Raw genomic sequence first — 25892 nt, forward strand, 5'->3', positions numbered from 1 at the left:
TGGAGCGATTGTTAAGAAGAATCTTGATTTTTCAGTTTTTGGCTAACGAGGGAAACTATTTCGAGTACATGGGAGTTTTGATGAGTGTTTACGCGGCGAAGTGTTAACAAGTTGACTGCCATGAAAATTGAGTGTTTCATATAGCATTACAAAGCAAATGGTAATAGATCGTAAATAAAATGTAATTGGTATCATAATTCTTAAGCTATACTATTATTTAGTTACTCATGTTACCAAATATTTTGATTCAATATCAGTTTGCTTGTAATTGCTTTCTAGTCATTCGGACGCTCCGGTCATCGGTGACCACCGAGGTGGTCAACGTGTTAATAAAAAGTACAATAGAACTCAATCATCCTGTCGTAAATAAGGAACAATAAATGAGAAATACGGTTTGCGATACGAGAAATGTAGACTAGATTCTTATTCCGATCCGATTCGGTAATCCGGTTCGTCCCGGTCTACCCTGCATCGTCGAGGATGAAGCGGTTGTAGCGAGCTCAATTGTGAAAGAAATCATAGGGCAACGGGTTAAGAGAGGATGACGCGTTAACTCGAGCATGCACAGTTTTTGGCTCGGCGAACACGATTCGTCGTTAGACCAGAGGCCCGCGGCCACCTCTGCGTGCCCGCGCGTCGCGTGTACGAGCGACGTCGTCGTAAATTCTACGGCTCGTCCTTCCTTTTAATTGTTCTCCGAAAAGGTGCTCCTAGGAGGAGCATACCAATTACGCTCCTCCCACGCCGGCCCCCGTTTCCCTCCGTCGAAAATTTCCTCGAAATCAGGCTTCCAGCTTGGAACGCCACCGTGGCATCATGAAGAATTTCGAGTTACACGTCGAATTTCAAGATACTCATACTTCTCTCCAATATCGTAATACTTCAACTAGAATTCCCATGAACAACCCCACCATTCATTAAACGCGACACTCTACAACCGAGAGATTCCATCGAACTCATCGAAATCCCAGAAATCACCGAAACCGTTTCCATACATTCGATCTCTCGCACTTCGAACCGAAAATTTCTTCGAAATCAGGCTTCCAGCTTGGAACGCCACCGTGGCATCATGAAGAATTTCGAGTTACACGTCGAATTTCAAGATACTCATAATTCTCTCCAATATCGTAATACTTCAACTAGAATTCCCATGAACAACCCTACCGTTCATTAAACGCGACACTCTACAACCGAGATTCCATCGAACTCATCGAAATCCCAGAAATCACCGAAACTACTTCCATACATTCGATCTCTCGCACTTTGAGCCGCGAACCCAAAAGACACCACTTTCCATTGCTTCGTGACCTTTCCCTCGGCATTTTCCCCAGTTCAGCGAAACCCAATTACTTATTCAACAAACGGGCGATCGAATACTTTCGAGGAACGCCGCGGACTAGGAATGAAGGCACAGAAATTGCTGCACGATCCTAGCCCGAGAGGACGGTGGTCCGATGATCGTCATCGTTAACCGTCATCGTGAGTCAGCCGCGGGGCCGGGCATCATTCTTTCCCCGGCCGGGCGGTGACATCACCGCCGCGATTCCGTAAAATCCGGCGCGGCCGGTTAGCCGATGACCCAGAGGCTGCGCTCGCGCGCGGAATGCGAATCAGCTGCTCCGTCGCGGCTCCCACGGCTCGCCGGTTGCGCCGTGTGCACGCACCTTTACGCCGTCTGGCAGGTATGCGGGCCGCGCACCTGTGCCGCGCCGCCGTTCGCGGTAAATATAGAAACGATGTTTACGAGCGGCGTCCGTTCACAATGGCCAGTGATAAAAACGCCTATTAATAGGAGGCGCACAATAACCCGCGCTGGCCGGGCCCGATTCAACGGAGAACCACCGTATGACCCAGTAATTAATGGCGGCTGGTTAGCGTCGATTATCACGTAACACCTAAACGCTCCGCGGCTCTGCGTCGTCGCGTTCGAGCGACACGGCTGCTGGCCTAGTTGCCGCGACGATCGTTCGCGGAGGAATAATAACAAGACATGGAATCGGAAAGAATGTAGGACGCGTTGAGAATTCGTGGAGTTTTCGGCGAGTGTGCACGCGTTGAATACTGGGAATAGTTCTTCCCGTGTCGCTGAGGTCAGGTACCTTTTTATCGTCAACAGGAATGCAAAGAGATGTTCAGTTTCATTATAAGTGAAAATTTATTCTGGAGATTACTAATTAATAACAGCAAGTTAGCTTTTCACTTTATTTTCATTTCTATTAAAACGATCCAGTCTTTGTCACGAGTTTTACATGTCATTGCATGGCAAGGCATGACGATCGTTCGCGGAAGAATAATAATAAGATACGGAATTGGAAAGTGTAGGACGCGTTGAGAATTCGGGGAGTTTTCGGCGAATGTGCACGCGTTGAATATTGGGAATAGTTCTCGAAGTGTGCGATGCGAAAGTATTCGGATAACGAGTAGATTATGGGCGCAGCAGGAATAGAAACGAGAGATTCGAATTTTACTTGAATTACTGCTATAGAAGTATTTTAACCCTTTGCAGTCTAGAGGCGCCTAGTAGTTGGGAATTGACTTGAAACAGCGAGATTGTAAAGTACGCATCAACATGCGAAATATTGAAACGAAGTGGTTCCGTTCCTTAATTCGCGATCTCTCAAGTTAGATTCAGAAAATATCGTCTATATCTCGTTAGGTGTCAAGTATTCCTAACGAAACACTTCTGGAGTACAAAAGGTCAACCGAAAACCGAAAATTCCGCGCGTCCTTCAAAGCAATCGCACGAATCTCCGGAATCTGCGGTTACTAAATAAACTTCCCAGAAGTCTCTATATCCCGACGAACAAGATACTCGGCCTCAAACAAACAACTCGATCGGCGGATTCCGATAACACCGATCATCGGCAGCGACGTAAACAATAAACAAAAATCCAGATGAATCATCTCGCGGCGGCGACCGAGCGAGAGCGTCCTCTATTAATAGCGTCACGCGGTAATTACCGGTCGGCCGGCCGATGACGATTAACCGGCCGCTTTTAAATCGGCCGTTTATTCCCGCCGATGTGTCATCGCGAAGAAACTTCCAGCGGAATCCGCGACATTGACGGGCCGAGCTATTCACGTTTGCTATTCACGCCGACGTGCACGAGGAAATAGGCGCATACCGGGCCTCCTACGCGCGGGCGCGTTAAGGCTTTATAAATAAGTCTGTACGGTAAATAGCGAGGAGCGGCGAGCGAACGAGCGAGCGAACGAACGAACGAACGAGCGGTCGTCTCTCGCTTTTCCCCGTTCAGCTTCTCTCCAGCGCGTTTCCCCCGTTTCCTCGAACGGGCGTGAATGAAGCCACGCTGGGACCGCGACGCGACGCGACGTTCGCAGGCACACGCACCGACGCGGGAGCAGGGTCTCGCAGGTGTGCAGGGGGCGCGAGCCGCGCGCGAATAGCGGCACGTTCGCGATACGAGGCACCGTTTCCCCCCCGTGTAAACAGGAAATTCCCTGTCGCCGGCACGCCGGATTTCGTCGCGGATTATTTCGCGAATTCCACGAGGCCCGAGAGCCGCGCCCCGGCTTCCCCGAAACGCGGTAATGCCCCGATAATTGAGCCGTTCGCGAGACAAAGTGATTAACTCCCGGCTCGTTCAACTTTTACGAATCTTTTTACTGCCCAGCGCGATTGCCGCCTCGTTTCTTTTTCGCGTCTCGAACGAATTTCCTTGATCGTTTCGCGGAGTTCATCAGCCGCGGCTAACGAACCACTTTGGTTCCGCGTGCTTGTAAATCGTTCGCTCGTTTTCGGGATTCCCGGGTGTCCGCGATTCATGTATCTATGGTTGGACAGGCGACGAGAGAATTTCGATTCCCTCAGTCGACCATGGATAAACCGCGTCGGCAAAGGTTTTTCGATGGTTGCCCTAAATGAGAGATTACTTCTGCCGATACACCTGTCGCAGGAAAGTTCGGCTCGCTACCGTGGAGACTGTCGGGTAGACTTCGTTCGCGGCGTTTCATTTTTGTTGGTTTCACCTCGGAGAACGTTAATCGCTCGAAGAAAGAGAAACCACACGTCCTTTTCGAGGACGGATCAAACGGGTGACGGTTGATCGTCGCGACGAACGCCACGCTCGATGGAATCCAAACCGGATTTCTACTCTCACGGACGATTTTCCAGCGACGAGAACGCGCCGCGCGGATTACCAGCGCCGATGTATCATACCCACGCGGTCGCCGGTGACTTTCGTCCTTTCCCAGACGGAAAACCACGGATTACACCGGTGTCTCTTCCCCTCGGTCCGTTCGACTGCTCGCGCGACACTTCGATTCCGAGTGCGCACCTCGACGCTCGCGACACCTCGCCGGCCGCGGATTATCCGTTCCGTTTAACATCGGTAAAAATGACTTTACAACGGGACCGGAACCATTTTTCAGGCTAATCGAGTTCCTTGAACCCCGGGCTCGGATTTATTTCGCGCCGACGCTCCCCTGCGCGCCGGGGGATTAACTTTTTGCCGCGTATCAATCGGCCGCGCGAATTTTAGTTTTCGATTGATGACTTCGGATCGGCCGGCGATAACTCGCGAGAAGTTCGCGCTCGGGATTAAGCGGATTACGCGTGACGCGGTAACGGCGGAATTAAACCATGGGAAAAGTCGAACTTGATGTTCGCACCGCGAGGTTCCGACGGTTTCATAACGCGGAATGAATTTCGTCGGGTTTATTTACGATCCGCCGCCGCGGGACGCAGATCCGCGTACGATATATGCAAAATACGAGGTGTAGTCGCACGATAATTTTCAAGATACAAATGATTAAACGAGCCGTGCTGCTCCGATAATCCTAGCTCCTGTTCCTGCTGCACACTCGGGATATGGAACTTTATTTTGTTTGCGAATCCGCGGATCCGAAGCGACGATTCGCATCTTGCAACGTGTCTTCGAGGAAACCTGCTAGATGATAAATAATCTTTTCGAAACATTCTACAGGTAAATATAATGAATATTTTGCACGTGACGGCTCGACGAATCTCGAGCCGTTTTTCTAGGGTTAAAATGGCCTCCTCCAGGGCACTCGAGGGTCGGCCAAAGCGTGAGAGGCCTCTGCCGCGAAGGGTGGTCTTTTCAGAGAGCCGGAAGTCCTTGCGAAGTTTCGAGCTCTTATTTTTAGTCGGCGCGGCCGGAGTGTCCGAGGCCGAGGCGGATCGCGGCCGCTGTTTGAACAAGAAGGAACACAATTGCCGAATATTCTATAATGGCGGTCGGGCACTCAAGGCCGTTGAGTACCAGCGGGCCTCGGACATGCCCGCAAAAACAGAACCGCCGGCCGTTGTTGACTAGACGAAGCCAAATTCTGTTATTGACCGTAGACCCTGACTAAAGTTCAGCCTCGGCCGCGCGTGATAAACCGATGGATTCCTTTCGACGAAAATAACGAGAGAAGCGGTCCCGATAGAGAGCGTTTCCTTAGGCGAGCACTGCCTGTCGAAAAACAACGACGCCGCATTCCGTGAGATCATAAACGAAACGCGTGGATCGCGTCAGCGAACGTGTGAATGCGCCGGGACCCGCAATCGCACGCAACTTCGTTCCTACAGGCTGATCTACAAATGGGGACCGGGGCATTCTTCCTAACTCGTGGAAATCAACTCTGCAGCTGTACGATCTGAACCGTACGAACAAAACAATCGAGTAAGCTTGATAATATCACCAAAAGATATCATAAACCTAATTTATTCCCTAAAATTCAGAAGCTCCTAAGAGAGCGCAGGCATTACGCAGCTTCGATACTATCTAGAATATAATTCTACCATCCCACGATTCCACGTTCCACAAAACGAGAAATTCCACAATGTTCCTATTACACGTAACAACCCCAATCCCATTTATTTCCTTCGACTCCGCTCGATCGTATTACAAAATCACGAACACCCACTGAAGTGACACGAAAAAGAGCGCGAAGAAGGAAGACCGCGTAGAAGTCTATGTCAAGAGCCGGTTCAATAAGTCCCGACTGACCTGGGTCAAGGTGAACCGACGGGTATTATACGGTCTCGGAGTTTTCCAAGAGAAAGAGCGGTAGAAAGGAACACCGGCGGAGAGGGACGGGGAGCGGGAGAGCGGGACGGCGATTATGTGAAGCGTAGACTAGTTCCGTAAGTGCGCGTTGAAAGGACTTCCGTAGGATCGTGAGAAGTATCGAAGCGAGGTCGTAGGACCAGCGGAGCACGTGACTTCCCAGGAACGTGGCTTCCGTTCCGTTCCGTTCCCCGGAGCGGCGTTCCCCGCTGATTACGTTGTATAACGTCCCGCGGCCGGGGGAGACGGATTACGCGACGAGGCCGGGAAATTATCCTCATCCTCCGCGATCGCGTTCGTTTTCGCCGTGATCGACCTGTCGCTTCGCGCCCTCGCGGACCATTCGATGCGGCCCGGTCGGGCAGAAGAGGAATATTACGGAGGAGAAGGCGGCCGACGAATACGAGCGGACGCGACCGCGCGCCGTCGTTGGTAAATGGAATACCCACTGCTCGAGTTAATTCACGCTTCTCTGTTTGCGGATTAGGATCGTTATCGGTCTGGCCTATCTTCCTTTTTTCTGTTCCCGTTCGCTACCTCGCTCGTGCTCCTCGAGAGAAACTTTGAGATGCAAGTTTCGAGGTTGTTAACACTCGGTTTAACCCTAATCGTGCCACGTGTTTTTATAACGAACCGTACCGCGATGCGACTCTCGGTCACTTGTGAGGATAAAAGGAACGATTAACCCCTTGTCCTGCGAGCGAGACTCGTGGCGAAGATTTTCAACGTGATTCGAGAAATATATCACCCGATTCGTTCGAATTCAAAATAAATATTGTTCCTCTGTGATCAAGTATTATACTTGGAAGGAAATGTAGGCATAATGTATGCTTAGAATTTTTCTCTTTTTCCAATAAATTATTAACGCGTTGAATGCCGCACGATTTCATCGAGCGAAATACACAAAATGGAAAAATGTAATATTAAATCATTTTATTGTATTACATTATTATCGCACGTTCATCGAACTGAATGTCACCACAATCGGGAGCATTGTAATATAGAAATGTCTGCGAATAATCATCGTTTAATTGAGTGAACTGTAGTAATTCGATTTGCTTGGGGTTGAGAAACAAATCACAGACCAAGGGGTTAAAATGTTAGTTTTCGTTTATAGGGTCCAAATTTTAAAAGCTCGAAAGAACTTTTGGAAACGCAGTATGAAATAATCAAAGAATTTAAGTGAAACGTTCAAATGTGACTGAAAGTCACATCGTGGTTCGATTAGGGTTAAGGAACGCCAGCTTTAGGCGTGTTGAATGTTGTATTGTTCGGTGAACGTTGGTATACCGTTGGGTTTGTAACTGCGCGAATCGGTATTATAATTGCGTGAGTTTAACAGGGGGTTTGTAAGATTTCAATGATCGGATGTTAGTTCCAGAAGCATGAAAAGCAGGTGATTTGTTGCGTTCGAAGGGAATATATGAAAGTAAGTGGTGTCGGTATCGAGGTACTATGTTCCAGATTCTGCCGATTTGAATGCTGATTTGTTTTTACGCGTGTTTTGATGCGGGAATTATTTATCGGCGGCGATCGAGCAGTTTACGTGACCTTATTTTGTAAACTTGTCTCGCGAGGCGACCGCTTGAACGATTGCGAAAGATGAGAGGATGGCAACGCAGTCTATCTTTGCTGGTACATTATGTTTCTCCGGTTGTAAAATATCTCGAGCGCTCTTTCCTCCGCGATTTATCGTCTTCGATTCGAGGAAGATCCGCTGGGAGGCGAGTCTTCTCATCGGACTCGCGGGATTCGGATCATCGAAATATCTCCGCGCGCGAGATCGAGAGACGTCACCTTGGGAACGAAGACGGTGGACACGGTGCCATTAAAAAATAGAAGATCGGCGACCTTCGCGTAACATTCGCTCGATGAAAATCGATCGGACTAATCGACGAGCCCCGTGGAACAGAAAAATGCCCGAGGAGGAGCGCGTAAAGTGTCGCTCGCTTAATTTTAAGGACAGTTCGTTGTACCAGTTTCGAGCTGTTACATATTCGATGCGACAAATTTCGAACCTGGCCGTGCGCGTTCAAATATTCCGAAGCATACGTGACAAAAGTCACGGTTGGATCCGGCTTCCCACGCTTGATCGCCGCGAGTGTTTTCTAAACACGCCGGCCGTACAGAAATTCGCCAGAAATATCTTGTCCGTGGAACCTGCTCTTCCGTAGGCTGCTTATAAATTGGCCGATTAATCGGTCGTGACCGTGCAATCGGCCACGGTAACGAAATTCCTGTGTCCCCTCGACACGCGACAGAGTCATATCCAGTGGTGGCTGTTGGAAATTTTCGGTGGTAAAATTAAAACGTGCATTAGGTAGTATATAGAATAGTATAGTGTATAGGATATAGTATATATTAATGATATAGTAATTAGAATGTGGTATAGAAGCAGTATAGTTTAGAGAATATAATATATTAGTATTGTGTATAGAATACGGTATATATTAATAATATAGTAATTAGAAATGTAGTATAGAAACAGAATATTATAGAGAATGTAATATAATAATAGTATTGTGTATAGAATATAGTATGTATTAATAGTATAGTAATTAGAATGTGGTGTAGAAACAGTATAGTTCAGAGAATATAATATATTAGTATTGTGTATAGAATATGGTATGTATTAATAATATAATAATTAGAAATGTATAGAAACAGTATAGTATAGAGAATATAATATAATAATAATATTGTGTATAGAATATGGTATATATTAATAATATAGTAATTAGAAATGTAGTATAGAAACAGTATAGTACAGAGAATATAATATATTAGTACTGTGTATATAATATAATATAATAATATTATAGTATATAGAATACAGTATATATTAATAACATATTAATTAGAATATACTATAGATACAGTATAGTACACAGAACATAATAACAATATAGTACATAGAAACCAGCCCAAACATTTTGAATATTTATTAATTATTATAATTCCCAGCATTTACAACACATAACAACAAATAAGGCAGATTTTAAGTAAATATACACATAGATTTATCATAAAACTGAAACATTCAGCTTTCATTCTGCAAGAGGCTGCAGCTCTTTATCCCTATGCACGAAATTCCTTTGGTCTTGTCTCATCAGTTTCTGTTCCGCGATGGTCACTCGCCTGGATAGCGGGACTCGGCATTCCGGGATATGCGTATCGCGCGCTGTACCCAGTGTTCTTAACTACCGTTAATGTTCGTTAGCTTGAGTATGACATTTCGCGGATCTACTTTCATTCCTGACGCAACACGCCGCGAAGTTTCACGTCAGGTTACGCCGGTCCGATGTCGAGCCCTAATATTATCATATAAATATAACACTATTCGAATTAAGATTTCGGAATATTAGATTTTCGGTGGTACTTCAGTGACAACGGTACTTCAAAATTTCTTCAATATTCCTTAGCAATTTATACAACCAGTACACCATCGATCATTTTCGTAAGTTAAAATTTCGAATAATCAGTAATAAAACCATCGAAATTATAAACTCAGTTCCTCGATCAGCGCATCTTCGATATTAAAATTCCCTATAGTTTCCCCGAATTTATACAAACTGTACCACTTCGAAACGAAATTCCCTAGAAACAGGAGGAACATCCGTGACTCCATACCTTGACACATCGTTCGACACACAGACAGCGACTCGGTGACTCAACGAGAGAACGAAACGAAGAAAATGAACTTGCAAGCTCCGGTTTATTTATTTCACCGGCGACACGGGTCGTTTCGTGGCCCGAGGCGGATGAGCGCGAGCGACTCGACTCGACTGGCCAGCTTAAGGGCAGTAGGTCACTCCCGAAATGATCAGACCGAAGCGGTCCGCATCTGTCGGACGCGACTACTATTCCTGGCAAATTATTCCGTCCCCAGGCGAATAAATTTGCTCGTCGGCCGCCGCCGCAGCCGCCGCCGCCGCCGTATCCGCCATGACCGCCACCGGTAATTATCGCTCGTACGGAAAACGAGTTATTAATTTAATGAACCGCGCCGATCCCCGACAATTGTAATCGTTCCCGTCGACTGTGTCGCGCGGCGCGCCGGAAAAATATCATACGCGACGCCATATTATCGAGCGCTTTTGTCCGGACTGTTTGCTCCGCGGCGGGACGGGTCGCGGAGGGTCGCGCGGCGGAACGATCGTCCGGATAAATTGATTTCGAGGTGTGTAACTAGACGGTGAAAGTATCGGGCAGCTATTTATAGGCTGTTCATAACCGTAAAAGCGGCAAGGACGTTCCGATTGACGAGCACTTTCGTTTCGAATTTTTAAACGGTCCCCGTTTCCCGGATCGGCGAGATCGCCGTTCAGATACAGTTCAAATGTTGCAAACCCGTCTCGTTCTTTAGAAAGCGTGCGGCCGATAATCGAAGCACAATTTACATTCCTCGGATTCTTAAAAGCACCGGAACGGAAATAGCGGTCGTTCGGTCGCGAATGGGTACTTTGACCCATCCGATCTTTCGAGCGTTAACTCGCCGCCGGTATTTTGTAACAGTTCGGTAAATAAAGGATCGACGTCGGCCGCTTGATTACGCCGCTCGTAAACAATGGGTGTCCGTAACGCGTTTGTTGAGGGTAAATCCCGCGGGGGCGGGGGGAGGGGGGGATGGAAGAGTTACGACGTTATTTGGACGTCGTTTCGCGAGTTGTGGAAGACGATTTCCGAAGCAAATCATCCACGGGAACTTCGGCCCCGCGGTATATCCCTACCGAGAGTTTGGCAATGCACCGCGTCTATTTTTGCGGATTTACTGTCTGAAATGGGTCGGTCCGTGACTGGGTTCGGTGGAAAAGCAAATACTTTCCGCCACTGTTGCCTCCTATTTGACCAAAAGGGAGCCAAGAAATCCTCATCGAGATTCATTCCGGGCGCACTTTTCCCAACAAATTAAACAACCGTTCCGCTCCCTTTTTCGAAAAGAGAGAAAACGCTGGAACCGCTGCGGAATCGTTGCGGCAACGTCCGCCGTAGAAAGAGACGAGCAAAATGTTTACTGCTTCCTACGAAAATGTGCCGTTCGATACGGCTCTATCGTTGTTTAACTTTTCCCTCGCTTCCGCGCTTGTTCTTCCTAGGCTTACCAAACATTAATATCTAAAAATAAACATTCGTATTATCAAAAGTCATTTTACAAGGTAAACGTTGCGTTTCAGTATCACTTTATGTCGAGAGCGAAAAGGAGCGGACTTTTAGAAAGTCGAGGCACAAAACCGCCGCCCGATTATTAAGATTGACAGAGTGCCAATTTATGATCGTTATGGGCAGCCAATTAACGTGTATTTACTCAAGAAATCGTTGTCATTAGGATCGGAAGATTTATTCGCGGTGGAAAACAAGTGTGCTCGAGTTTCTCGCGACGATCAATCTTGCGGTCGGTTTCGGTACGGTCGCGAGCGGCGCGGTTCGCGCGGTGCGTCGATATAAAAACGGGGACATTATTCACAGCGGGTAATAATTACTATTCGAGTATTTTCGTTCCGTGTTACCGTCGCTTATAGGCTCCGTCTATAATCTACTACCGCCGGTTTGGCAACGACCTCCGTCTATTTACGGATTACTAACATCGAGACCGGACACGACACGTTCCGGTCTCTCTCGAGTGGGTCGAGTGCAGTAGTCGCTCGTGGCGACCCGCTTCCAACAGGCGCGGCGCGGCGCGGCGCGGCGCGGACGCTCGCTGATGGATGAAATGAGTCACTCCGAAATTTCCGAAATGTTCCACGGTCCTCCACCGAGACCCGGCAAGGAATCCAGGTGCTCCAATTGAGTGGGAACACTGTCAGGGCAGTCTACGCGGCGGAATTACCGAATGGGAATTGATTGTTTGGCTATAACGGTCCGCCAATCACCGTCGGTTCGCTCCGTTGATTATTATTTTCGGCTCACTTCCATGCAGACCCGCGCGTTCGATTGGCAACTAGACATTCCTGGAGGAACTAGCATCGTTCCCACAATGACGTCAAACTCTTCCGCCCCCATTACCGCGGAAACTTCAACGTGTTCAATACCGCTCTGTGCAATTATTATTAAATTTTTAATTCGATAATTCACCGCGTACTTACCGCACAGCGAATTTCTTCCGCAACGTTCCATTTACTGCGTAATAGTGAAAGAAACTCATTATTGTTAAGCCGCGACCTTCGCGAGTTTAACACTAACTATTTTATAGAGGTACACAGAAATCTCCATGGAGATTGACATATTCGCCACCGAACGCAACGTGTCAGCAACGATCGACGTTTCGCGCGAAGAACAGTATGATCCTTGCGTCTTGGTTCAGAATTGAAATTAGATTTCGCGTAGGAAATCTTTTCCTTAAATTTCATTTGTACGCGTTGCACTCGTGTAAATACATGTGTTTGTCGAGCGAACGTTCAGCGGTATTATCGAGCAACTCGAATTATTTCGAAGATGTTTTCAATGAGAAGAAACGATATTCTCCGAGCTGTAAGGGAGAACTGCTTGCGAGACAGAACGGGTTAAGGAAGTTTTCAATTTATATTTCGCCGGAATGAAGTTCCGCGTAGCTGCAGTAAATCCCGATGTATCTCCGGACATCCTGAGTTACTTTCGGAAGTTTACGCGGCCGGTTCGGGTATCTCGAGTGGATCGAGCGCGCGGTTCGAGACCGTGGCGACCCGAATCGAGCGGCGCTCGCCGAGTACCGACAAAATGGCCCCAAATGGGTCACGCTCGAGCGCGTTCTCTAATTTCTGGCGTGTCGCGCGATCGCCGGCGACCTGCATCCGTCGCCGGCCGCGCGAGAATTGCGCGTCGGACAGGCCGAGATTACGTAAACTTAACCGTGTCATTGTTTACCGGCTACCTTGCCGGTCGTTCTCGCTCGCCCGCTCGCTCGCTCGCTCGCTCGCGTATGTAGCTCGCTTTAGAAGGCTTCGTGAATGTTTTAACTCCCGTTCCGGATTTTGATACGCCGGCTAGAGAGGAGGAAAGTGGCCGTTCGTAACATTGCGCCGGTTTCTCTTTTCCCAGCCGGCTCACGTAGGACTCCGTCTGTTCCGAAAGGCGTTTTAGTAATTGGGTGCGCTCGTCGTTTCGGCAACAGACGCCGCTCGCCGCGTTCGGGACCTGCAACTGGGCCTGCTGTGTTTACGTTTGGGATTGTACTTATGGGACGCGTGGAAAAAGGACACATTGCGCAGCTGATTTTGCACTCAGCGTGCGCCGAGGCGGTTGTGACATTCGAATTTCGATGGACTTGTAACTGTTTGGAAAAATAATGAGTAAAAGCAAAGTACTGGGAACTGAAGTATTTAAATCGTAACGCGTTCGCGGACAGTAGAAATTTTAACTAGCTGTAAGAATACAAAAATCAGTTCTCCGAGAGTTAAAATACGTGGGGATTTAAAAAAATTAAGGCTATGAAGAATTAAATGGGTAATAACGTGGTTTATAGATTTGAATGTTATAGAGTCCAAGTAATTTGGCACCGCAATGAAGACGAATGCTATAGCATTCACGTCCGCGAACGTGTTAATGAACATTACTGTTATTACTAAACTTTGGTTTGTAGAATTTCGTTGAACGTTTCTTCGACGGTAACGTCGGTCTAAGACCCATGACTCGGATAGAGGACGAGGTGAACGAATATTCGTAAAACCGTAACAATGCGGCGGAACAATGCAACGCCGTGCGCAAACGGATCGCGGTATTTCCACAATTTAGATTTGTAATCATTAGTTTCTCGAGCCGTGCTTGAAACTCCGTTTAACGGAAACGCGGAGGTATGTCTCTAAGCCATTGGCTAAAAGGCAGCTACTTAGGGAATTACTCATCGAGGCGAGCCCGGCTCTCACGCAGAAACTATTCGCGAACTAATGACGTCAAGTGGCCGTGCACAGCCTCCGCAGAGCCAGACAACGCAGCGAATTTCCTCTCTCTCCGGGATACCCAGCGGCTCCGAGACACATCCGGTCCAGGTATTCTCGAGGAGCGCGGCACTCGAAGTAACCGAGACATCTCCGAGACAAGTGTCCGGATTAGGTGTCTCACGGTCCCCAGAATTTCCCAAATTGTGGACATCAATGAACTACTCGAGACAGGAACATCGGACATTCAGGCCGATGAGCAAGCCGCCGTGCGCGCGGCCGGGCATTCAGCTATTCCCGCGTCCGTGACGCCGAGGAACGGAGCAAACGTTCACCATTCGCTAATGAAAGTCTAAGGAATGCATTCTTCGCTCGTGACGCGTGGCTCGCGGCTTTTCGCGCGTTTATGGCTAATAAAGATGTTCGGATAAGGAAAAAGGTTTCCAAACACAGTTCTAGCCTCTCGGATATTGCTATCCGCCTAATGGAATCATTGATGGGGAATTCGTTAATGGGGACTGAACTTCGCGCGAGGATCCGCGGCGAGGGAACACACAGCCTACATAATAAATAGGAAATCGACGTTCGCCGCGAAACATCGAAGAAGATGGATTGGCTGGATCTCTCGGAACAAAGTCTCCGGCCGGTTATCTCCGAATAACTCGAGGCGCGATGATCAATGAATCACTCACGATAGGAAGCGTCAATCACTCCGACATCCAGTTTCGACGTTCCCCTTTCTAGGTCAGTTATTCTCGGAAATAAGAGAAACCAGGAGACATAAGGTATCCATCTTCTAGAGGGGATCTCCCGGGCTGAACCCACTCTTCCCGAGTAATCTCTGAAACTTTTTCCCTCGCGCATTAACATCGAGGAACTCCGAAGAAATTAACCTTTAACCCTCGACACGAGATCCCGAAACACCCAGGCCGAAATCCGCGTACGCACGAGGACTCTCCTCGAGATTTCTCATTTGCCAAACGTTCGGCGTAAAGACACTTTCCTCGAAGTTTCACCTCCGTCCGCCCGGCGGAGAGCGCCGCGTACGCCTCTAAATAATCTAGGCCACGGGAATCCATCCGGAAGATTGCATCCCGCAGACGTTTCCGGGCTCCGGTGTCTCCGGGATCCTACAGAGCCTACGTCAGACATGTCCAACCTGTTTCAGCGTTGTCATCGGTAAGTCATTCTCACTCCCACGTACGGGTCCTCTGTATATACAATTCTTTCTCTCAATATAACCCAAACAAAAACAGACATCTGAGCCAATCTTTCGATCCACGTTCATTGCATCCTCCCAGCAATTCACAGATACATCCTTGCAGCATCCTTCTACTACCTGCTCATACCACTTCCACTCGTCCCTTCCATGTTCAAGCATCCCATCCTCCTAATCAACCGATGCAGCTCGAAGCACGTTGATCGCAACTCTTTTGATGCGCCGTACCCTAAAAGCAGTGCCCCTTCCTCGAGCTGCGTATCAATGGGAACCGAGCGGCGCAGCGTGCATCGCCGGCGCGTCGGCGGTCTCTGAATCGGCACGACCCTCGGTGTTCCGGTCTGCTCGTGAGTGGGTCGAGTGTCGGTTCGCGACCCGGTCCCCCGATCTCCGATCCCCCGTTGCCGCGGCGCGGTCCGCGAGGCCGCGCGCGCTCGGCGTAGGGACAGTGGGTCAAGTAGGTCGTTCCCGCAACGCTCAGACGGCCGACAGGCGCGCGGCCAGGCAGCCGGAGGTTACGTAACCCCGTCGGAGGGAGAAAGTCTCCCCCCCTGGCCCCGTCCCGGCGTCCTTCCAGCGTTCTCCCCCGGTCGCCCGGCCGAACACCGTGGCGGCTGCCACCTCCACCGCGTCCGCGATCTGCAACTCGGCCCGCGGACTGTTTACAAACAAATCCTCCTCCCACCTTCCGCGGCAGAGCCGCGATCCGCCGTGAGCGCCGCCTGGATCCCCCCCTGGATCGACCATCGTCGTCGACCAGGTCGCTCGGTCTCTCTCGCTGAGCCCGCTGCTGCCTGGTTGCCGAGGAGCCGCGACGAGGAGTGTGCCGGTGCACGACCAGACTGCATTGCGCAAAATTGCACCAACGGCATGAAGAAAGCGTCGCTCTCCGGCGAGACCAGCTTCTGGAGAAATTCGCTTCGACCTCCTACTCCTTTCCCGGTCGGCCTCTCTGCAGCTCGCTTGTTTTCTGGGTCCTTGTGTCTTTGTACCGGTCCTCGATGGGTAATCCTCGATGGCCTAGGCGGTATTTACTTTTTTCGGTGCAACGCGTCGACTCGCTGTCGCTGCTTGATTCGATATAGTAAGATTATAGTGTTTGATATTTAACCCTTTGCGAACGAGGAGGACGATTGAAATTTCGCAGAGGAAGTTAAGTACATCAAATTCCTAATTGCCGAAGAAAGAGAAGATCACTGTCTCTTGTTTATCCAGAACTTCGTAAATATGAAAGCTTGAAAGGGTCATAGCTCAAAGGGTTAATATCGAGCTTTGTGCATCGCTAAGTGAAGTACAAAATAGCTTCGATTCTCTAGCGTGCATCGTAGTCTGGTCTACGTTCTATCCATTTCTACTGAAATTATAAAAATCCCAAATGTTCCGGAACACAGGATCAAACTCATACCCTAAACAATCTAAATAACATTGATACCATCGCAGTGAGAATCCAACAACACCTCAGACCTCGAAGATTCAGCCGTCCCCTATATCCGTTGAGCTTATTCCCATCGTCACCCGATTTTCCCATGTTTCCCCTTCGCCATAAGCTAAGGGGATCTCCTTTTCCGCTTCTGCATCGGCGTCACAAGCATCGTCGCCGTTGCAGCCTGGAATCGGCCGCGGAACACCGTCCCGGGGTACAGAGAGGGAAAAAGAGAAAGGGAGGAGAGGATCGGGAAAGGAGACGCGACCGGGACTTCGAGCGGAGAGAGGGAGAGGTGGAAGGGGCTCGGGCGAGAGAGAAAAGGAAAGAGAAAGACGGAGAAAGAGAGAGAGTGAGAGAGAAGAACGCCGCTTACTTTGCTTTTTACAGTCGCGTTCCAGATTCCCCGGAATCCGGCGCGCCGCTAACTGTAGTTTAATTGTTGTTTAGACCGCGTCCTCCACGGGACACGAACAAAGGAACGCCACGCGATCGGGCCCTCTCCTCTCTGGTCAGCCCACGGAGTCCTGTTCGGCTTTCGACGTTGTCCCGTCCGTTATCGCGATAACCGAAACACGTCTGGCGTCGCTCGCCTGGCCCGTATTCAGGTTATCGCGGTTTTTCAGGTTGAACCGGGTCGCCGCGAGCCGCGGGCTCACGTGCGACGGGATCGTTTCGTTTCGTTTCGTTTCGATTTTTCGCGGCGCGCCCGGGATTGGTGACTCTCGACCTGCAGCGGACCGTTTCGAGAGGCCGTTTAACCGCAATTTGCTTTCAAAATACCGAGTGGACCGTCACGACCCTCGCGGAAGGGTCGGGACCTTCTCACGACGGCGCGCGTCCATCTTGTTCGAGACGTTTGCTGCGGACAGTCCCTCTTTCTGTTCATAATGTTGCAAACGTCGGGTTGCTCGACTGATGATTCACTGGCTGCTCGGTGGGCGAAGCTGTGGGGGTTCCGGCTAAATAATCCGCCGTTTATTCCGCTGGTTCGCTCGGCGCATTTGTTTATCCGTATTATATCTCGGCCGGTTCGCTCGTGTTTATATAATTCCAAAGTACCTTAGTGCGTCTATTGAATTATTAAATTGGCTTCGGAAGTTTGCCTCGTACGTAAGCATCGGTATTTATAAGAAGTGGAAGCAGTGAATCACGGACGGCCACGTAATTCTTATACAATAGCACGTATCCTCGGACAGTTTTCAATTTCACGTAGGAAACATAACTTCCAGATGAATAATCAGTTCTCGATAATGCACCGCCACGCGCTCTGTACACGGTGTACACGTAATTCCGAGCGCGATTAATATTTCATAGACAAGTCCTCGGGTACCTTGAGAGTATAATTTAGGGACAAAGGATTTAGACGTTCGGCGGACTCTAAACCGGATGATTAACCCCTCGCGCTACCCGTTTAGCCGGCCGAAATCCAGGCCATAATTGTAGCGGCTATCTCGCTCGCGGTATTTATGTTCCGCTGAAAATTGCGACCTCGAGCCTCCTTCGTGACGTTCGTGTTTGCCCCGAAATAGTGGTCGCGAGCGGGGCTCGTCAAACTGGTGCAAGGGGTTCGCCGATGGACGTTCGTAAATGTCAAACGGTAGCGAGGGGGGAGAAGGTCCGAGAGGAGCGCGCCGACGATAACAGAGCGGCGGCGCATCCGCCTCGTCGAGGACCGCCGATTCTCTGGAATCTGGCAGGAAAGTCTAGAAGTTCGGCCGGGGAGGCGGGGCGGACCGGGGCGGGGCGGAGCGGAGCGGTGCGGAGCGGTGCGGAGCGGGGCAGGCGATTCCGCATCGCGAGCCGCGGACGCGAATTTCACACAAAACCTAAGGCTGCATATAGAAACGCAGACACAGTGGCCTAGACAAGTAGGTCGCGGCGCAGTTCTCGTGCGCGAGACCGCGACGCTCGTGTCCGTGTGCGCAGCTAGGCGAGCGGACGTGGACGCGGAGCGGAGCGTGTCGGTGCGCGTGTGGATCGCGCTCGCACACCGCCGCACGTGGACAGGTATACCTACGGTATTACATAAACTGGATGCCTAGCTCAGCGTCGCGCGTTCTACAGGAAGCTTCAAAAGGCAGCTGCGTTTTCATCCCTTAAAAGTGCTGCTGTTCCCGTAATACGAAGATTACTGCGCTGGATTGGACGGAGATTCTTGTAGATTTCTTTCGGAACACTCAAACGAGGTTTGGGATTGTTTAATTAGGTTTCACCGTAATTTACATTGCTGTAGTATCGAAATTCAAAAGGATTTCGATTCTAACGATCGTTCAGTCGTTTTACTGGAAATTACGTATGAAGGTTTTACTCTGATCAACCTGTAGACAGTGAAACGAATGGGAAACCTTGGTTCCGAGTCTCTTTTCCATCATTTAGATGTCTTAGCCATACTTCTGTTTCTATGATTCTCTGCCAAGAGAATTTCGAGCGTTACAGTAAGATTTATTCCGTTATAATAGAGGCAAATAGTAATAGTATTCACATTACACTATCGTTTAGCTTCTTGTTACTAAATATTTTGATTCGATATCAATCTTCTTATTGCAATCGTCTTCAAGTTCACCGGCAACCGCCGCCAGTACACGTGTTAAGGACACGTCGTCCCGAACTCGTTCCCCGACGAAATGATTTATAGCATCTCGACGGGAATCGGGCCGGCGACCTCGCGGATTCTCGCGGAATATAAAACGAATCGAGGCGGAGGACGCTGCGCACAAGAGCGGACGTGTCACCGGTAATTAGCACTCGGCCGACACGCCGCCGCTCGACGCCTGGGAACTCATCGGGCCCGGTCCGCTCGGGAACGTTTGAACGCGGCCCGCTGTTTACACGTGTCAATTGCCTTCTGTGTTGCTTTCCAGAGATACGCTTGCGCCATTAGCGGAGCAATCGGATTGCGAATTACGTCGACGCTAATGCGCGCTAAGGACACTCGTCGGATCGCCTAGGCCCGGTTAGAATCGCTGCGAGCTGTTTTCACGGGGAGAGTCTTCGTGGCCGGCGTTGTATACTGGGTCAACGATGCCGGAGCCTTGGTTCGAGTGCTCGACTCGCGAAATACGGACCGACGCGTCTCGAATTCTCGTTCGGACGGATTCCTTGGCTCCAAGGATACACCTCATAAAATTCGGATAATTTCAAGCAGTTTTCAATCCAACGTTCCTTTATCACAATATTCAAAGCTGAAAGTACGATAGAGAACAGAGGATACCACCTGTGTCTCTTCACGTTTTTTACGATACCAGTCTTGCGACTGTACGCCCGCAACACTCGCAAAACTGATATTTCCCGAAAATAATTCGCGGAACAGAGAGCTTCGATGATATCCAACCCTCTAATTAACAGGTTTATTAGCTCCCACGTGGCACGGAAGTTCGATGAAACCTTAAAGCCTCGAAAAGTTACCGGTGCACCCCACGCTACGCCTCCGCCGCCGCCGTAAAATCCGCTCCGAACCGATCGCTGTCTTTGTATACAGCGAACAGAACCGCGGAGCGAGCCGAGCGGCGCGCCAACATGGGAGAATAAAAAACGTGGTCGACGGTAGCGGCGGCGAGCGCATAGCGTTCGAGCAACGCGAGCGATTTCTACCGCGGATGATCTATGACGGCGATCATCTTTGTTGCGGAACCGCGGCGCGATGCAACCGTCCGGGGTTGCGATCGGCCGCCGGATCGTTCCCCGTCGCGTCGGTCGTGCACGAAAATCGATTTCGTCGCCGCCGGTGGAGCAACGTTCCAAAGAAAGTGGGTTAAAGTGTCACCCGGTTCGGCGAAACAAAAGCCTTGAACGGTTCCTCGCTCGCTCGCTCGCTCGCGATTCTCGGCTAATTTCCCGGCGCTCGCGCGTCGTGTCGCGCAATTTCGCGCAATTTCGCGCAACGCGCGCGAGCGCCTGTCGTTACGCAATCAGCGGATAAGTTTGTTGTTTTTCCACGTTCGCTTTCCACGTGTTTTCCAGGGAATTTTGCATTCCCCCGCTCGCATATCTGCACGGGGAATTTGAATATATTACCGCGCGCGCGGCACCGCGTTGGCCAATTTCGAGGGAACTCCTCGAACATCTGGCCGCTTCGTAGAATGGAGGCGAGATGCCGGCGCCGCGATACGATTCGGATGCGATTAAATCATCAGGAGCTTAATTAGGACCGCGGAGTTCGGTGGAAACACCTGCGCGGCTTGCTTGTGCTTTCTTTTGACCCCTGCGATTTCTTTCGCGACTGTCTCCTCTGAAGCTTCGTTATCTTCAATTGGCGCGTTATCGATTAATCGGGAAGATCTCCCATGGTTCTTAATAACGCGTCGTCCTTGCTTTCCTCTCTTCTTCCCTTTTCTCTTGGTTTACAGCTCGGTCGTAGGAAATAAAGAATCATCGCTGTCGAAAGGCTCGCGAGTGATAGGAAACCTCTCGTTCGGATTTAAAGGAAACAACATATTTGGTAAATTCAGTTTCGAAAGTTCGTCGCGACGCAAGGCGACGGGCGAACAGCTCTAAGCGAAATTCACCTTTTATCAAGGATTCCGCTCGCAGGATCGAAAGTCGCGTTCCCGTGAAAATTCCTCCTCCGTTTCTCCCGAGCCGAATTTAAATAATTATGCATAACTTTCAACACTTTCCCGGAGCAAGGATCCTAAGCGGCTGAGAAACGGTATAATAGAGTTCGACGATACCGGAGGCCCGATCCGCCGTGTATGTTCAACCGGCAGCAAAGGTGAAACGATTTTTCCCGCCAGGGAAATCTTCTCTCTTTCTAGAAAGGAAGAAATTAACGACGATTCCATCGATGACGTAGAGAAATTCCGAAGCCTGGATAGCCTAGATTTTCCACTGTCGCTAGCGAGAACAAGGCAATCTATGCCCGAGCCACGTGACATCGGCATTCGCAGGTACGATTTTCCTCGAATCTCGTCCCCGTTAGAAAAATTTATACGTTCGCCGTCGCCGAGCATTCTTACGCGGTCAGGGAATAGATTAACGACGCGTCTTGGCACGGCTCAGCTCGGCTCCCTTTGATACGCAGGAATGTTGAAACCCCGTGGCGCCAGCGCGATGATCAATTAAATTTAATTAACAGGAACGGCCCCGAACAACGCGGCGACAAAAGCCCGCGGAAATTTTCGGTGTCCCGTTTCCGGGACCATTTTCAGCCGATTTTCAACGAAATTTATCAACGCCTATTTTAACGCTAGACCGACGGAGCCCGTTAATTTCACGGATATTGAATTCTTTAACGCTACCAGATAGGTCACGCTGACTTAGTTCGGAATCTTCATTTTTCAAATATTACAATTCTCAGGATATTTTTCCGAGATATTTGAAATTCGTATATTTGATACAAGACTAGAAGACTCTTCGAATCTCGAAAAGCTGTTTTATTTGTTATAAAAGATTGGAAATAAGTCAGTCTAATTACTCGGTAGTTTGTTAAATATTACTTAGTGACAGTGACAATTTTGATCTTCAGTTTTGAAGCTACAATTCCCGCGGTTTATATAGACGTTTTCTGGGAACAATAGAGTAACGCGTGGAAACGTCGGTAAATCTAGTATTAAACAATGAAGCAACTGAAATTTCAATCGACGCGTTCCTGTAATTGGTACATTAACTACCTCACAATTAGCACAGTCCGACGTACATCGGACAATTCGATCGCTCGGCAAGTTCGGCGTGGAACGAACCGAGCAGACGAAAAATTAGAAACTTAGAACCGAGCGTTTGTTCGCGTTATCGTCGGGCAACCGCTCGCTCGCCGGCCATTTTATCCCCCTCCCGCGCGGCAGAAAGAAACGCGGCCCGAAAATCCCGACTTCCTGTTGCCCGGTCGAGCGTGCATATTCACAATGGAACGCTCGCCGGTTTCTAGCCCTCGGAGCGGCGAAACGATTGCGAGGCGAAGCCGGAATTCTCACGAATTAAGCCCGGACCGCGGCGCTATCCGAGCGATTAACTGCTGAAATCTTCGAAAATTTTGATCAGCCCGGTTTCCCGGGGAATACACAGGGAATATCTCGCGGCTCGATAAAGTTGCGGCCGGGGAAAGTTTAAGTTTCCGGTTGCTCGGATATTTCGAGGGCGATGCCTAAAATCGTAGAGGGATGCCTCGCGTCTATAGGAGATCCAAACTTTCCCCGGGAAACTTCGGGAACGATTTCATCGCGGTCTTAACAGGAACCGCCGGATTCTCGTCGATTCTTCTCCCTTTTTTCCCCTCCCCGCCCCCCCGCCGCGAGAACTATTCACGAGTTTCAGACACTTCTTCCTTCTTTCTTGTTTTTTCCCTTCCACTCTCTTTCTCCGGGGAAGTTCGGCTCTCATCACAAATTTCATTCTTACAAGGGAACACCGAAAGTTTTCGAGGGTACAGGTGAAAATGAACGACCGTCCTGATGTATCCTGCATATCTCAATACGCGCGCATGTTACGTTCGACATTGTATTCCGCGTGTGGAAAAATTAAGCGACTCTTATCTGTACGGTTTTATCGTCTTGATATATTGCGTTTGATAAAACATTGTATACAACGCTAACCGTAAACATTAGCATTAATTATATGCGGAGCATGCTCGTAGTCGCCGAAGGCTGTCATCGAAGAAAATTCGAACGCGCTGACTTGTCTCTCAGGTATTATGGATTCCCCGGTGGATCTGTAAATATTTGCGAGGCGCGAGGGGATACCGTGCAGCTCGCAGTTTAGCGGGACGCGTTCGAATCCGGATCTCTGGTTCGAAGATCGCGGCGGACGTCGAATTTCTGACAGGTAGACAGGCCGCTTGCGAAAGTCTAGCCCGAGAACCCCGCTGTTCGAATTTCAGCTTAGATAAGAATCGACCGCGGCACTCGTTCGGCTAGGATTGGAATCTGGATCTTTGAACTCAGGTATCGAACGATTGTTCGGATCGGTTTAAGTATCCGGGTTCTCCTCGAGTTTCCCGTCAAGTCGTTTAAGTCGGGATTATAAAGACACCGCGCGCGTTGAACTGTCGGGATGTGTTCGAGAATGATTTCGGAATGACGCTTTTCAACGTTAGGAGAGCAGGAATTTTTAAGAAATTAACGTTCTCGTTTATAAATATCAAACGGAAGCGCGATGAATTCATCTTTTGTTAATTCGAAAGGATGCGACGAGGGAATGTCGGTAGAAAACGAGCAACGCCGCTGTTCTAGCTGCGTTAAAAATTAGTAGAATCAGTGCGCAATGAACAGACGCGGCAGGCCGCATTACCTATGAATTTTTAAATTCGATTTTGATCGCTACGGACGAAGAATCGCATGAATAAACCCTATAGTTTCAAACTCAATTTGCCGCAAGAACCCAGTTAGCTTTCGGCTGAACGGCGCACTGTATAATCAAAGTAAAAAATGCACCGACAGATTCATTCGTTAGCTGCGTATTTCCCAGACACCCTATAATACTAATTCACAATTTTCTCTCAATTCCCCTGAATACTGGAATTTACTAAACAACCAGTTCCGTCGTTTACCAAACCACACTGTTATTTTAGAAGCTCTTCAACTCACTATTAGTGATCTACAAACACTCGACTCAGATCGAACTAATACCCCTTCATTAATCAATCCCTTTACCAGCAATCTTCCCAAACATTCTCTGCCACATCCATTCAACTCTATCAATGCTCTCCATTCCTCAAACTCCCAATCCAAATCCAACTAACATTTCCTCATTACTCAATCCCTTAACCAGCAATCTTCCTAAAAATTCTGTTTCTAATCCATTCAACTCTATCAATGCTTTCCATCCCTCAAACTCCCAATCCAAATCCAACCAACATTTCCTCATTACTCAATTCCTTAACCAACAATCTTCCCAAAAACTCTGTTTCTAATCCATTCAACTCTATCAATGCTTTCCATTCCTGAAACTCCCAATCCAAATCCAACCAGCATTTCCTCATTTACAATCCCTGTACGTTCAATCTTCCCAAAGAATCTCCGCGAAGCAGCGAGTCTACCCTAACATTGTTCGTGCCTGAAGCCTACACCGAGCCGTTGTCTTCGCTCACGAGTAGCGCGGCGCGCGGAGGATCCGCGTCGCGTCGAAGAGGGAAAGACAATCCCAAAGAGGTCGAGCAAGAGGACCGACAAGAAAGGAAAGGAGACGGACAGAGAGAAAGGGTGAGGAGTGCGAGGGCTCGCGTTAACAAAGGCGGTGAACGCGGCCGGCCGGCTGGCCGGCTCGGCTCAGTGCAATTTGTCCCCGCGTGTCGAAAGTTTACGGTGAATTATTGCGTCGCAATATCTAGACGGGAGCCTGGTTCGCCGACTATCTGGCCTACTTCCATGTTTTTACTCGCCGATTCGGAGCGGCGTGCACGTACACGGCCGCGTCGTCTGCCTAGAGGTCGCGCGTTCGCGCCGCTCTGCCAGCGGCCGGTCTGCGTACCTGCACGTAAATAACCGGGATTGTCGCGCGCCGACACAGGCAGGTAGCGATGGGTTCCGCGAGGGTTTCTTGTTTGAGAATCGGCGGAAGTTGGGCCTCGTTCGAATGGAAACTCGCGGAGATCGGTTGAACGGCTCGGCACGTTTGGCTGATCGATTGAGGATGTCGAGGATCATACGTTGCATAGAATCTTCTTTTTGCAGGGATAATGTTGGTGGCCGGTGGCGTGATTATAGAGAGTAATGATTGATTCGTAGGTCAAGTGTCTTTTGATCTGCGACTGATCGGCGTTAATGCTTTCACATTTCCTCCGTGGGCAAGATTGAAAGTAGCTCCGGTCATCATTAGCTGGTAGGATAAAATGAAGAAATCTGAGCCGAGAAATCCTGAGAGGATTGTAACATCTTCACAGATGATGATTTAGGTTTTTCTAGATTCTCGAGCGGTTGATTCTTCGATTAATATTCCTTGGAACCGCGATCGAACGACTTGAGTACCCATCACTACGGACAGATAGCACGTAGGGACGATTACGTATCGAAATGCAGGTAAGGCCTTCGCGAGCCGACTGTTTTCTTGGCGGCGATCCTGCACGCCGCCTGATCGGCCACGATACACCGCGGCGACGCGCTAAAAATATGCACCGGGAAGCCGTTTTCCTCTTATTGAACCTATCCTATTGACCGCCTATCGTCTGGCCTACCGTTTCGATCTCCTCTCTACAGTTTCTCATTTCACGATCGCTGCACGCAGGCTGACTCCCTCTCTGCATACTAACCTGCAGAATCAAAACGCGCGAAGGGGAACGCTTTAATCTCTGTTAAATGAAAATCCTTATCCTACTTTTCAAGCACACTTTCAATCATTCCTCCTTGGGCCTCGATGATCCGCTACGTCTCAATTCATCACGTCCCGTCCGTCTTCCAATTAGCCCCGTTAATCGAGGTCCTGCTGCGCGTCTG

General features: G+C 49.3%; 1 protein-coding gene across 2 annotated transcripts in view; it reads right to left on the reverse strand.

Annotated features, from left to right (window-relative positions):
- The window catches only part of Pdk1 (Phosphoinositide-dependent kinase 1), a 678796-nt gene that overhangs the window by 153340 nt on the left and 499564 nt on the right, over positions 1 to 25892 (reverse strand). The gene's annotated exons all lie outside the window — the stretch shown is intronic.

Source organism: Nomia melanderi, chromosome 7 (genome assembly GCF_051020985.1).
Source record: "Nomia melanderi isolate GNS246 chromosome 7, iyNomMela1, whole genome shotgun sequence".
Lineage (NCBI taxonomy): Eukaryota > Metazoa > Arthropoda > Insecta > Hymenoptera > Halictidae > Nomia > Nomia melanderi.